Source organism: Lygodium microphyllum, chromosome 23, assembly GCF_053477565.2.
Source record: "Lygodium microphyllum isolate KBCC chromosome 23, Lygodium_microphyllum_v1.1.10, whole genome shotgun sequence".
Classification (NCBI taxonomy): domain Eukaryota; kingdom Viridiplantae; phylum Streptophyta; class Polypodiopsida; order Schizaeales; family Lygodiaceae; genus Lygodium; species Lygodium microphyllum.
The window spans coordinates 786125-802847 of NC_141157.1; positions in this window are offsets into that span (position 1 = coordinate 786125).

A 16723-nucleotide genomic window follows, 5' to 3' on the forward strand; every position below is an offset into this window, starting at 1 on the left:
CCTTTGCCCCGTCTCATAGGCCACGCCCCCTATTTGGTGGGGCGTCCATCTATAAAAATCCGGCCATCTTGATAGAAGGCCTTACGGCCTTCTCTACATGCTTGGAGTATCTGTGGCATGCATGCTTGTCTGTGTGCAATCTGCATCTGAGTCAGGTCCTCATCCATGAAGATGGGAGCCCCAGTCATCCCTCGGAGCGAAATCCGCTTCCGAAAGAAAGTGGCTTTGTCCTCTTATGTGCTCATATGTAATATCAGAGCTCTGACCCTGGTAGTATCTCATCCTGCATGCCATGCCTGAGTAAAGGGCATGCTCGTGTACCCTAGTCGGGTGCATAGCCCGCGTGTGTCCTCCTCCAGAGAGGCCCCTTCGGGGAGCCCGATAATACACACATTCAATCTACGCGCGTTCCTGAGCCTCTCCTCCTCTAAGGTCTCCTGAACCCGGACTACCTCCTCCTTTTTATTTTCTTCATGGACCTCCTTCTTAATGTTCTTCTTCACTACCTCAATCCACCCCTCCTTATTCCCTTCTAATTCTTCCTTCATGTTTGCTTTGATTTTTTCCTCCCATCCCTCTCTCGAAGCCTCAACTTCGGTTTTAATGCATACCTGGAGGTCCTCTCAGCATTCCTTCGTGATAGCCTCTCGGAGGTCCGCTTTGAAATCCGCGTCCTCTCTTGCCTCCCGTAGATGTGACACTTCCGTTTGTAGCTTGTCCAGGTCGGTTTTGAGATCCCTCTTCTCTTCCGTAAGTGTCTTCACCATCTCCTCCAGTCGCCGGATCCTCTCATGGAGCCGGCGGGTTTCTTGGTTCAAAGCATTATCCGCATCCTTCTTGAAATCTTTCTTCGCCTCCTTGATAGCCTGGCTGATTAGGAGCTCCACGTTATGGAGCTCAAGCGGCATGTCGCCTCACGGGGAAAAAGCCCCCTCCTGGTTCAAGGATCGTGGAGATTTTGCGGGATTGGGGGGACTATGGCAGCTGGTCTGTGGGGGGTTGCGAGCAGAGCAGGCGTAGGGGGGGCAAGGGTCACAGGCAGAGAGAGAGAGAGAGACTACATGAGAAGGAGGGGAGGGGGGTTTAATTAAAAAGGGGGGACTTTGGCAAAGGGAGATAGGTTCAAAAAGCCCTCTGAAAGTTTGAGGCTTCCTGAACTTACAACCAAAATAATATTGTAGTATAGATGAACACTAGGCCTAATCGACATACCTTGCCCCGCCCTGCCTCCTTAAAAATGTGGGACACTAGAATTTCTCCTTAATCCAAATGGCAAGAAACATTGAAAAGAATCTATTTTGATTGGCCAATGGGGAACATGGTGCTTCTGTGTGTGTGTGTGTGTGTGTGTGTGTGAATCATCCTTCATTTATCTTTATTGTTGTGTTTAATCTGCGCTTCTATTTTGTGGAATCTATGTGCTTTTCTATGTGCATACATACACAAATTTCTCTACAATATTTCCCCTCTTTTTTCTTCACTCATATCTCTCCCAATGATTACTTCACTCATATCTCTGCAATATTTCCCCTCTTTTTTCTTCACTCATATCTCTCCCAATGATTACTGGAGAGAGCTTTTGCTACATTGTAATCATCTGTGTTGTTGGGCCACAATACCCCAATGTTGACTCCAATCAAACGGGAGTTATTCCTGGTTGCAAATTTGGGGTGGTCTTGTTGTAATTGAAGCATCCCGATTGTAATTGTATTACCTCTTCACATTGCAATAGAGGGTGTAGGATTATGCACAGGTGATGTACCAATTAGAGGGGAGATGTTCCAATCTCTCTCTCTCTCTCTCTCTCTCTCTCTCTCTCTCTCTCTCTCTCTCTCTCTCTCTCTCTCTCTCTCTCTCTCTCTCTCTCTCTCTCTCTCTCTCTCTCTCTCTCTCTCACCTATATCACATAGTGGTCATTTGTAGCCAGGGCCCCTGATCAAAGATATATTGAAGTGCATGTATTGGGTTCCTCTCCCACTCTGCATGCACCAAAAATTGCATGCATTTTACACAAAGAGAAAGTTTCCGGTTTTGCATATAGGATATCTTAAAATTTGACATGAAAAATGATTGTTTGGTCTTGCATTCAACAAATTGGATATTCATATTGCATGCAAAAAACCGATTTTTTTTTCATCCACCTTGCATGCTAGAATTGTACATGCATATCTCTTAGAGGAATCACATTTTCTTATACATGGGAAGCATTATTTTGCATCTAGTGGATATTGCAGACATCAAAAGGGGGGGATTATTAGTTGCTGCTTGAGTCAACTGTAGGCCTGCTAGGTTTGTCTACGATCGTTGCAGCTTTGCTTGAAAATTTTGTGTATTTTTATCATCCTGTCTTGTTGATTTATGATGGGTAGCTTAGAATAAGTGATCATGAATTAAAGCTTTTGTCTTGTTGATTTCAATCATGCCTAAATTTAATAGAAAGGTCTTGCCAATCAATGCTAATTTTGATTTGAACATGGTGTTATAAATGTCACAACGGTTTGTTTATTACAATGTATACATCACATTGTTTAAATGTTTGGATCAATTGAATTGCAATGGCCCTTACATGTTTCCTCATGTGCTCTAGCTAGTTATTTGTAATGATAGAGTTTAATTTATGTTGGAGAATAAATGTATCCTCATTTCTCATGTTGCTTGCATTGTAATGGGTGAATTTGTCGAATAATTAATACAATTCAAGGTGGGATTAATATGTTTTGGGATGGTATGAAAGTGCGTACTTTTAGCTTATAGTATCACTCAATTCTTGATGCAATTGCACATCCACCTTGCAACTAGCATTTGTCAGTTGAAAGCTTGTATTCCTTGATGGCATCCTCCAAATGCTTATGGGCCACATTGTGTATAGAGGCCTGATTGGAATGTGCTTGTGTTTTGGAGGATTTTTATCACTCTTTTTTTCCCTTGTGTCTTCAATATTCTCTCTCTCTCTCTTCATTTCTTTGGTTGTGCATGGTGTCATTGTTTGACACCATGGTAAAGGAAGTGAAGTATATCAAGATGGCTCCAATCTATCACATTGGCTCTACTAATGAGCCTACTGTAGGCAAAGGATCAACACATTTGCATATCTCCAACTTCCATTTCTTGTAATTCTGCTTTCCCTTTGCATTTCTTAAGTGGTTTGAGCTCTTACCTCACACGTTCCATAATCCCTCACATGAGACCTTTCATTGTGATCTTTGTTTGCTTTGCTACCCTCAATGCAACTGGGCTCCACATGTCCTTAATATGACATTTTTTAATGCTTAGAGTGACTAGACTTTGCATGTTTATAATGAGACCCTTTTGTATCCTATGTTTGCATTGATTTGATGAATTCTTGCATATCCCTCTACACCCTTTTTTAATGCTTAGAGTGACTAGGCTTTACCTGTCTATAATGAGACCCTTTTGTATCCTATGTTTGCATTGATTTGATGAATTCTTGCATATCCCTCTACACCCTTCTTTTATGTTTTTCAAAATATTCCTTTGTTTTCCATTCTTGTTCCTCTACAGATACCACCAACCCTCAAACTATCCTTGTTCTATGCTTGACTTTTTTAATTTTTGGGCATGCATTACTTTTAATTCGATTGCTCATTATATGCAATGTGTATGAGCCTCTCTACACATGCCATTAAGCCTCAATCTATCCTTATTCTTTGCTTCATTTTTTTCATTTTTGGGCATGCATTACTTGTTATTTGATTACTCTTTACATGCAATGTGTGAACCGAGCCAGCATTTATTTCTCTCAATTCCATAGTATATCCTCCATAATATGATATAAAAGAAGTAAGAATAACAAGGATAAATCACGTGTATATCTTTCTATGTAACGGCCCTTGCAATGCATCATGCCATAATCTTAACCTTGCACCTTGATGAACAAATATTTTAGGTTTTTAGGTTGCTCTCATAATGTTTCCTTGATTTCCCTTCGTACGTTTAGGCCCTCCACCATTTTGTGCACCATGACAAAAGTGCCATGGACTTGAACCAAGACTCCCAAGGCAAACAAGGTTGTGCTAGATAGCCAACCTCAAACCACCTGGTTTTCCAATGTGCCCCCCTACTTTCTTGGCTTTCAATAGCATCTCATATCTATAGATGATGCGTATCTACCCTCTTTCCAAATGTCAGTACCCCTGCCACATGCTCCAAATGCCCTCATGTAGCCCACCTCACCTATTGTAAGCACACCTCAATCTCATATTGAGCACACACCTCCACTCTCCTCTTCCAATACTCAACCATCCAATGGCCGCCAAAGCCATCCATCATCCCAACCAATTAGTAATCCTAGCAACCATCCTCCAACACAACCAGCAACCAATTGCCAAGGCCGCCCACCCATTTGTCCCTCTTCTCAAAATGCCCTAACAAGTGTAAGTGAGGCTCCATTTGCACCTCTCCCATTTGATAGTGGTGATGAGGGTTTGCAGTCTCGAGGTAGTCTCAAAGTGAGTCGCCCTCCCAAACTAGGGGTTGTAATACCAAGAATAACAATACCAACACTAAGTAAGCAAAATAGAAGGCTCCAATGGGGAGATACCACTAGGACACGTAAAGCATCGTAACTCTACTAGGGTGCAAAAAAAGATATGATGATAGGCACATGTGTTGGAGACTTGTGCCAACAGATCAAAATTACCAAGGAGCAATGGGTGGATGTGATTGGCATGTGTGCAGAAAGCAACATGAAAGTGGATCAGGAAGAAGCATATGAGAAGTTCAAGTGGATGTCACTGTGCTATAGAGACATTGTAGATTAGAAGTGCAATATACCATTAGGCAAAGATAGATATTGGACAATGATAGTTTCAGAGTGCCAAGTCGAATATATATTTAGTCACAACAATTTTGACAAGGACATTTATGACCTAATGGAAGAGTTGTTCAGGTAGGATCGAATTATGAATCCTATCGCATTAGCTCTATATAGCAGTAATGGTACATTCTCCCAGTGATTCATTGAAAAGAATTTTTGTGATGTTTATATTTAACTCTAATATGCTGAATGAGTTTTCTGGCAAGGTTACCCACAGCAAAGACTTCTTCCAATTTGGTGCCACAAGTTGGAGCATCGAGCGACAAAGTTGGTGCTTCAAGAAAACACCAACAAACTGCGAGGTTGAAAAGAAGGCTTGCAAACATACCCACACTTTTGATGTTGGCTTGAATGAGGTCACAAAGGATTTGACTCATGCCATGGAGCTCGCTAAGGCTTTGAAGAAGGAGAGGCATGATTTCACAATGGACGCCCTAGCGCAACAACACAAGGAGATGGTAGACATTGAGCTAAAAAAGCTTGATGTCTCCATGAAATTTACCATTGACGTGCAAGGCATGGTGGCAGCATTGAGGATGATGGCAGAGAAAGCTTGATGTCTCCATGAAATTTGCCAATGGTGTGCAAGGCATGGTGGCAGCATTGAGGATGAGGCAGAGAAAATGTAGATATTTATCGTAGTTATGAAAGCCATGATATGCAAAAATGTGATCATTTTTCTCTACTTCTTTATACAATCGATCTTATTAATAGTCACTAATAGAGGATACTTTCAAAAAAGTGTTCATTGTGAGCATCCATGAAACATAATGACTAGTTTGTGCTTTGTAATTAATATGAAGATGGTTTTGATTGTATTATGAGAAAATCCATTTTTTTAAAAAAATTGTAGCCTCCATTCATTGGATCCTATATGCTTTCTACTCTTATTTTTGAATTGTATCCTCTTTACATTTAGCATGCATAGTTAACGGTCTATCAAAGAAGTTGTTTTTATCATTAATATGGAGAATATTGCTACATTGTGCACTTCATTCAAATTCTCCAACTTAATATCGAATGGTACCCTTGTGCATGAATAAGCACTTGAAAATCCACTTTTAAGTGATGAACAACAATGAGCATATAATCAAAAAATGGACTACAAATGTATGATACGAGTATTCAAATTTGTGCTTTTAAGCGAGAAATGAGAGACGAGCATAGATTTAACAAGTGCAGAAGAATTGTATCCTCTAAGTAGTGCATTACCTATGAATTACCTACCCCATAAAGGCACATGATGAAGTACTAGAATGTATATTTTAGAGCAATAACCAACAATAAGAATATAACAATCAAGTGGACTACATGTGTATGATAAAAACATGATATAAACACTCAAAGTTATGCTCTTAAGTGAGAAAAAAAAGGCAAGTATACAATTGACAAGTGGCATATAAGTATGTTGCTCATAGTCTGATCATCTCAAGCTCTTAAATATAGAGTGCATAATTCCATGCTTCTACATAAAAGCAAATTGTATGCTCTATACATGGCACATTTCTAATGAATTTCCCAACTTTAAGGGAAATGATCAAGTACTCAAAATGTACACTTTGAAGGGAAACACAACAATGAGCATATAATCAACAAATAAACTACAAATTTTATGATAGAAACAAGATAGAAGGACTTCATTTAGGTCTTTAAGTGGAGTATGAAGGATAAGCAAACAATTGATAAATGGAGCATAAGTGTGTTAGCTCACAATCCTCTCATGTGTATGTATTCAACAATGTCATCAAAGATACTTGCACCTATAAGGGCATCTAAGGAGTCATCTACCCCAATATCAACAAAAGGGCTATCTAAAAGTAGATCATTAATGTAAATGGCCACATCATCAAGTTGTGTAGGCTCATCTATAATATCTATAAGAAGATTGTGAAGCATGCAACATACAATGATCGTGTAGGGAAGGAAATCAAGCTTAGTAGCATAAACCTTTCCATCAAGAATTTTCCAAGTGCCCATTAATTGCCCCAATGCTCGCTCAACATGATACAAGTAGAGGACTCCCAGAAGTTGTAAGGAGCAATGCATGGATCAAACAACATGGCACAAGGAAAGGGTGTCATAAGCCATGAAAGAAGTAATATCCACCATCACCGACAATACACTCAGGGATAGTAATTCCATGATAATCAAATTACCTATAAGCCTTTGGTGGCCCTTACAGAGCTTATGAAAGCATGGATTTTTCAAAACCCTTTTATCATTGGCAGAACCTATCCATCCAACATTCACATCAAGGAATTTCATCCTAATTTCCATGACCCCTTGAATTATCATGCTATAATTAGAGTACCAATCAAACCATGCAATAGAAGGTTCATTTGGAGGCAAGATCATGTTTATATGGGTGCAATCTATAGCTCCACAACAATTTGGAAAACCTCAATGAGACGACCTAAATCCATCCTTCACCTCATCTAGCTTGGATTGGGTGGAAGGCCATTGTATAAAGTGTGTCTCATGCTTCATGATGGCCACTACAATCTCATGGCAGAACTCAATCACAGTCGAGTGACTGCAACCAAAAGTGCTAGATCCATGGGCATGATTGTTGCTAGAAGCAAGCAACATCACAACAATGGTGACTTTCTTCTCGATTGAGAATTTGTGACCAAGCAAACCTTGAAAGTAGACAAGTATGTTTCCCTATTGCAAGTCTAGGCGCACAAGGTCACATAAAGAAGTGAACAAAAGATATCTAAGGAGAGGGAAATAGAATGTTTCAATATCTCCATCACCATGGTAGAACAATGCACAAAACAAACAGGGACATGGAAAATTTAAAAACAACATGTGTATGAAATTGAATTTCATTCTACATAAACATGGTTTTTGTCATGCAATATGGAAAATATACATTTGTTACAATGAGCACTAGTGTTACAGGATTTTGGGGTTTCAGTATCACCTTCTGCATGGGGGATTTGGAATTAGATGCACAAGCAACTTGATCATTTTACAGTTCTTCAAGATAGCATTTCTTATAGCACTCTGTTGGACCTTTAGCTTGTTGATGTGATGAGCTTCTTCAAATGTGAGCATTCAAGTGGTTGGCAAGCTTCGAGGTTTGCAGGCATATATCTTGCCCCCTCCAATTTTGTTATAGTTTTTTCAACTTTGCATCATATGTTCCATGGTTTTGAGTTTTTGTAGCTATTAACAGATCATATTAAAATGAGCTAGCACCAAATAGTTCTTCAGTGACCCACTATAATAAGTGATTTAAACATTGATTGATTCGTTGCATCATTGTAGAAGGGGAGTATTTCTAAGGATTTATGAGTATGCAATAACATCTCTTTAGACTGAGGGAGCAAGGGATAGCAGGAGGTGTTTATATGAGGAAAAACAATAGCAACAATAGGAGATATAGATAACATAATGAATTTAGAGGGTCATAGAAATAGGAGATTGGGGTACATATGATTGAGTAGAATACAGGGTTTGGACTGTAGCAAAAAGGCATTGAAGAGCAGTACTGGCTGTACTCAAACAACAAGAAGTGTTTCTCCTATGATAAGTCTTTCAGCTATGAACAAACAGTAGAAGGGCCGTCATATGTAGATATATTTGGGCTGCAAGTTTTTGTTGTAGGTATAGGCACACACACACACACACACACACACACACACACACACACACACACACACACACACACACACACACACACACACACACACACACACACACACACACACACACACACACACACACACACACACACACACACACACACACACACACACACACACACACACACACACACACACACACACACACACACACACACACACACACACACACACACACACACGCACACACACACCTCTTATAGTGTAAGGATGTCTACATCCTTTAGGCCCATAAGGCAATGAAATGCTGCGGGAGAAGGTTGCCTTCCCTTCTTTCTTGAACTCTCCTCCTAGGATATAAGCTCACCTCTAGAGTATCTCTTCATGATTTTGATCCAAGAATCAAATATTCCTTGGGAGCTAACAATCATATGGAAATATCTAGATGAAGCTTCTTTGTTTGCTATAGGTGCACAAGTTCCAGGGTGTTGAGACTTCAAGCTCGTATGGTGTGTGACCGTCGACAGAGTCTTAGTTGTATCCAATTGTATTAGAAAGTGTGGGACATTAAATAAGTCGGTGGCTTTAGACTTATTCAGTACTTGGTGTGAATGGTCTTATAGACCTTAGTGTGTTGTAATTATTTGATATATATGGGTAATAAAAGATAAAAAGAATGAGTGAGAGCATACGGCTCCTCATAGTGGTTTCCATTCTGTGTCTCTATCTCTGCCTTTCTCACTATTAACATGGTATCAAAGCCATGAATGGGCTCTTTGGAGGATGGTATTGGTGGAGCAGATCCTAAAGCTTGAAGACAAAGCATGTTCCTGAAGAAACAGGCTGCCATTGATCTCATGTGAAAGGTATGCATTTTAGTTTGAGTCTCTGGAACTATCAGAGCTTGTTGGGGGTTGCTCAAGGGATCAAAAACATGTAGTAGAGCTTATGTATGATGTCATGCATGCTCAGCATGAGCAACAAAATGCAGACGTGGTGCTGGAATTTCTGCGCCTGTTTTCTTTTGGGAATGACTGGACAGCTCAAGTCATCCATTGATGCACTCTATTGCTCATGAAGGAGGAGCAATGCTATGTAAAGCTTAGAGAAGCTTGGTTGGGCATGGTAAAGTGGGTGCTAATCTTCATAACTAGCAGGTCTATAAACATATCTCCAAACAGATCACATATTTTGGGGCTGATTGCTACCTGCACTCTGTTGGTCTAGCCCAAGGCATAGGAAGGGTGGATAGTGCTCTACTACTTGATGAATCACTTGTCAAGGGATATGCAAGATCCCATGGTATTGATGCTATGTCTTGAGCTCATCTTTGAGCTACATGGTTATTTACAGATCTGAAAATAGGGACAGGCCTGTTGCTAAACTATTAGGGAGACATACTTTTGAAGCTTGGAATCTATCTAACATGTACAATGAACTCTGTTGAAGCATAGGCATACTTGGCAAGGTACAAGTGTTGTCTCTCATGCTTTTGAGCTAGGGTTTGGAATGCCAAATGCTCAGAGCTTGCAGGGAATAACAGGCTGAAATCTGCTTAGAAGTTTCCAGCACTACTACAGGGCACTATTTGGTCCACAAATGCCTTTGGAATGATGCAAATGATCATCAAGAATGCTTGGTAAATGTCTATGCAACACCCATGTACATCATCTGGACATGACCAAAAGGGATTAAAACTTCAATTCTGGAATGCATTTACAAATCTCAAAATTACAGGCACAAATTTGAAATTGAATGTATAATAGTTATCACTTGATGGTTAAAGCGGTTTGACATTCGCTTGTACCCGTAAGGCTTGAGTCATGCCATTGGAGCTATAGATGTGTTGTGGGGTACTGTGAGCATTAAATGCCCAAAGTTTGGGCTGATGTACTATTGGCTATAGCAGGGTATTGACTATTTTTATTAGTTGGAAGGATATTTGGCTTCCATACATGATGTACATGCATTGCAGTGTGCCCAGTTGGACATGTATATATACATGCATGTAATAACAACTATCTGAGATGCCTTGGGGCTGTTTGAGGTACATACACTCTATTGTTTGGATGGAAGAGAAGCTACTAGTAACTGTCATTTTATGCTTACAGACTGCTTGTCTATACATGAATAGTCTACTTGATTCCATGCTGGTTATGCAGTGAATACAGTCTATATATGCAGGCTGCCATACCAAGGTGATTGCCAAGTGTCAGGAGATGTATATATCATTGGTTTTTAGGTTGAAATACTGACTGTCTGAGCACATAGAGTGCTAAAAACTGTCATAAATAGTTGCAAGCAGAAACTGAATTGTCAGGAAGATTTTTGGCTTGCAGGTAGTCAGGCAGAACATACGACATGGCAAATGTTGATAGGACAGACAATATTACCCAGATTGTGGGGGAGAAATCGGACAGCCATAATTATGCCATATGGAAGTTCCACGTGGAGAACTTCTTAATCGGAAAAGGATATTGGGAGTTGGTGACTCGAGTAGAAGCCGAACCTAAACTTCCAGAGAGACCTACAGCTGATCAAAGACGACTACACTAAGCTTGGATAGAAAGAGCTCGTAGGGTATTGCACTGGCTGTCACTATGTATATCAGATGCCATGGTAATGTAGATAATGAATTGGAGCTCTCCTAAGGATGCACGGGACATTTTGATCAGGTACTATGATAACACTACAAGTGCCAGGAAGATACAATTAAAGCAAAAATTTAACAATATGCAGAGAAAGAGCAGGTCTATACAGGACTATGTGACAGAGATCAAGACCATTGCAGATCAACTGGCATCTGTTGGTACTCAGGTTGAAGATGAAGATATGGTTGCTTTGACTCTGAATGGCTTGGGTCTAGAGTACAAGTCTTTTGATACTTCTATTTCTTTGTGGGCTGAAATTCCTGATTTCAACGAACTGGTTGCATTGCTTAACCATGAGGAGGTTAAACTTAGCTTGGACAGGGTCAATCAGCTCCAAAAGCAAGGGTGTAGTTTTTTATTCCAATCAACGCGGTCGTGGTAGCCATGGTAGAGGCTATGGTTCTAGCAGAGGAGGCCATCAAAATGCATCCTATGGCAATAACAGCCAGCATGTATCGAATGCAAGAGGTGGTGGAAACTTTAGAGGTAGGGGGAGATCTAGCCCTAGAGGCAGAGGCTCTTGGCAGTAGCAGCATCCATCTGACAATCCGAATAAGGATAAGGATTGTCATTACTATGGGAAGTATGGTCATATTGCCAAGGACTGCTGGAAGAAGAAAGGCAATCAGAAGGGCAAACAACATGGACATTTTGCTACGTCTAGTCAAGCAGATGATGCTTCAGGAGATAGATTATTTGCCATGCAGTATGTGAAAGATAGGGCTATTGAAAAATTCACTGATGATGCAGTATGGTACATTGATTCAGGGGCATCGAACCACATGACCCCTCACGGTGATTGGTTTACTGACATGGTAGTTGAAGACATGGCTATGTATGCACAGGTGATTACATGCAGCATAGCATTGAGCATAAAGGCAAAGTGCCTCTTGTGGTTCATGATGGCAGAAAGAAAAATTTGCATGATGTATCGCATGTCCCATCAATAACAAAGAACTTATTGTCTGTTGGTCAGATGACGAAGCAGAACTTGCAGGTTAGGTTCAATAAGAATGGTTGCTTTATTGAAGATTTTGGAAAGGGATGTAAGTTGATTGCTCGCGGTCACTGGAATGGCAGAATGTTTACTCTTGATACCACTATGTCAGAGCTGAATTTAGCTATGTTTGCCCATGGTTCTGGCACTGTCAGAGATTTGGAAATTTGGCATAAGAGAGTGGGACATGTGAATTTGCAAAGGCTGCAAATTATGTAGAAACAACAGCTCGTTACAGATTTACCCAAGTTCCAATACACAGACATTGGTCACGTGTGCGATGCTTGCTAGTTTGGTAAGTAGTCGAGGTTGCCATTTGTCAGGCATGTAAGGCAGAGTACCCGTCCATTGCAGTTAGTGCACTCTGATGTCTAGGGGCTAGCCCATAATGCATCTATGGGAGGTTCGAAGTACTATGTGACATTTATTGATGATTACAGTCGCTCACTTGGGTGTATATTCTACGGACAAAGGATGAGGTGTTTGCTATTTTTCAGTAGTTTAAAAAGTAGGTTGAAAAGGAATTTGACTACTATATCTCTTGTTTGAGATCAAACAGCACTGGGGAGTATGTGTCAAATGAGTTTGACAATTTTCTGGCTGAAAATGGCATACGAAACTATATGGCTATAAGCCGGATATAAGTCACATGAAATTCTTCAGCTATCTTACTTATGTGCACATTCCAGATGAGAAAAGGAAGAAGCTGGATCCAAAAGTGCATAAGTGTGTTTTCAGAAGAAGGCATACAAATGCTATGATCCCTCTACCAGGGAGTCTTTGGTGTTTTCAGAAGACGGCATAAGTGTGTTTTCAGAAGAAGGCATACAAATGCTATGATCCCTCTACCAAGGAGACTTTGGTGAGCAAAGATGTCATCTTTGATGACATGGCCTCTTGGTATGTATCACCGGTTGCAGTGCCATCGAATACGCCTTCTACTCATGTATCTACAGCTGATTTGCAGTAGAGTACTGCTATACCAGGTCCTAGTGGTCAGACGGTATCTCCATGGATAGGGAGATTGCGGAGCTCTGGCTCACTGTCCACTGACACCACTATGTCAGTGAGGGGGAGACATGATGTAGTGGACAACAAAGGAAAAGGAAAAGTCATTGATGATATATTTGGTGTGATGACACCTGGCAGGATGACTTCAGGCTATGACTCAACTGACAGTCTAGATAGTGAACTTGGTTTTTCGACTATGTATACGCCTGGTATTAGGCAGAATAGGTACATTCCGCCTCATGAGAGAGGGGAATCGAGTAGTGCACCACAACCTAGACACTCGCAGAGGATTAGATATCCTGTTGACAGATTGACTATAGTGGCTACTCTGCAAAGCATTATGCTTACATGAAAAAAGTGATGGAGATCAAAGAACTAGATACATATGTTAAAGCAGTAAAAGATGAGAATTGGTGTGCAACTATGGATGAAGAAATGAATGCCTTGGCTGAAAATAAAACATGGGATCTCATGCCACTACCTGAAGGGAAAAAGACCATTGGCTGCAAATGGGTCTACAAAATCAAATGCAAGTCGGATGGCAGTGTGGAAAGGTACAAAGCCAGGCTGGTTGCTAAGGGGTATGCCCAATAGTATGGACTTGATTATGAGGAAACATTTAGCCGTGTTGCCAAGATGACAACCATACACATTGTGATTGCTTTGGCTACTGCTAGAGGCTGGAAATTGCAGCAGATGGACGTGAAGAATGCATTCCTCAATGGTGACTTGGTAGAGGATGTCTATATGGGTTAGTCGGAAGGATATGTACACCACAATTTTCAGCACTTTGTATGCAGGCTGAAAAAAGCATTGTACAGGCTAAAGCAGGCTCCGAGAGCCTGGCATGCAAAGATCAATAACTACATGGAGAGCTTGGGATTTGCTGTTGATAGGGCTGATCACAGCCTATTTATGAAAAAGACTGACAGTGGTTTGTTAGTGTTGGTCATATATGTTGATGATTTGATAATCATTGGTGATGATGTCTTGGGCATACAGCATATAATGAAGATGCTAAAAACTAAATTTGACATAAAAGACTTAGGTGATTTGAAGTATTTCTCGAGCATGGAGGTGGTTACAGTAGAAAATGGTTTATGGTTGATGCAGAAGTACTATGCCATGGAAATGCTGAAGAAGTATGGCATGGCTGAATGCAAACCATTGGATACACCTCTTAATCAAAATGTAAAGTTAGACATGAGCACTGGGGCTGAAGTTGAGGATATGACTATGTACAGGTAGATGGTTGGCAGTCTGATTTACTTGACCATCATTAGGCCTAATTTGAGCTATATTGTAGGGCTCATAAGCCAGTTTATGCAAAAGCCTCGGAAGTTGCACTTGGATGCGGTTAGACGTATTATGAGATATGTTAAGTCCACTGTAGTTATGGGTTGTTCTATGTGAGAGATAAGCCCTTGAAACTAGTTGGATACACGGATGCAGATTGGGCTGGATGCTCATATGACCGTAGATCTACGAGTGGCTATGCTTTCGGGTTTGGAAGCGAAATGATCGGCTAGAGCAGCAAGAAGCAGCCTACTGTTGCTTTATCGAGTACTAAGGCAAAGTATAGGGGTGCTACATTGGCAGCATGTGAGATTGTATGGCTTCTCAAGCTTATGGCTAATTTGGACATACAGTAGATGCTCCAATGACTTTGCTATGTGAGAATCTTAGTAGTGTACTCCTGGCCATGAATCCAGTATACCATGTCAATACAAAAAACATTGAGGTATATTACCACTTCATTAGAGAGATGGTTCTTGCGGGAAGAGTTGATCTCATGCATGTGAAGATTGATGAACATGTTGCGGATATCTTTACCAAGTCTCTGGGTAAAGATAAGCTCAGTGTTTTTAGACAGCTACTTGGTGTGCAGCTACTATCTTGAGCTTGAGAGGGGGTGTTGAGATTTCAAGCTCATATGGTGTGTGACCGCCGACAGAGTCTTAGCTGTGTCTAGTTGCATCAACAAGTGTGGGACATTAAATAAGTCGGTGGTTTTAGACTTATTCAATACTTGGTGCGAATGGTCTTATAGACCTTAGTGTGTTGTAATCATTTGATATATATATGTAATAAAAGATAAAAAGAATGAGTGAGAGCATATGGCTCCTCACAGTGGTTTCCATTCTTTGTCTATGTCTTTCTCATTGTTAATACAAGGGGCATGAGAGAGAGAGAGAGAGAGAGAGAGAGAGAGAGAGAGAGAGAGAGAGAGAGAGAGAGAGAGAGAGAGAGAGAGAGAGAGAGAGAGAGAGAGAGAGAGAGAGAGAGAGAGAGAGAGAGAGAGAGAGAGAGAATTGTGGACTCTCTATAATAGGTGTGTTGAAATTTATAATTGTTTATTCTAAAATTAGTTCTCCCCACTAACTTTGGAGTGACCACAAAATCAACAAGGGCAACCTAAAGTTGGGATATTTCTTTTTTCACCCACCTACCCTTGGTGCGACTAAGTGCTTAGCATTACCCTATAGGGCATCCATATCTATATCCATATGCATATTCTATATCTATATCTATACTATATATTATATGAGCTCCTAGTTTCCAACCTTATCGAACCTCTCTCCAAACTTGATGATGAGGATAATTAGAGAATTTGAATGTGTTGCCACGAGCCACCATGTTAACAACAACCACCATCATTTACTGCTCTCTTTCTCTCTCTCAAACCCTATCATCACATTCGTTTTACTGCTTTCATTCTTTCTCAATCTCAGACTCTATCATCACTCATGAGGGTCATGAAGAACGTCATTTTTGCACTCCATGGTCATCTTTGCTAATCATGAGGGTTGTACTCTAGGTGAGCTTACATGCTCTCTCTCTCTCTCTCTCTCTCTCTCTCTCTCTCTCTCTCTCTCTCTCTCTCTCTCTCTCTCTCTCTCTCTCTCTCTCTCTCTCATGGAGCTTGTCCAATAGCTCCTACCCACTTCTCTCCTACCACCTCATCAACTCATAGGTTGTGAGGAGCAATAGTATTTTGCCATAGCTTTACTCCTACTAGGCTTTATTGCAATTTTGTGAGGAGCAATAACATTGTGCTATAGCTTTACTCCTATGTCTAGGCTATGTTCATCAGGGTTGTAGCATAGTAGTGTCAAGATGGAGTAATATGATGCGGCTTCTAGAATCATGTTTAGTACATAATGTTGCATTCAAGCATACATAATATGTGCTCATTTTGTATTATTTTTCTTCCACATACCTAGACATGCCTAAATTCATTCCTCAACTTTAGACCATCACCATGAATTGATGAAAGTGGAAAGCTACATCTACAAAGAAGGACCAAATTAGACCACACAAAGCTAGTCCCATAGCTTAGAAATGGCTATAAGAGCCATGTCTTAGGCTTGTCATAGCCCCCATGTCCTCATCATAGCTGAGTTTGAGACAAGGATTAGCACACTGTTTTGATCATCTTTCTTTTGGGCAAGGGCACCACAGCTGGACTAGGGGCCATGGGAAGGTTGATGAACCCCCCCCCCCCCCCCCCCTCCCTTTGAAACTTAATCTCAAGTCACAAACTTTAGCTTTTGCATGTAATCATGTAGTGAGATTAGCTTTACATTTTTAAATGCACTCATGTTTTTTAATCTTTATAGAAGCTTATAACATGCAT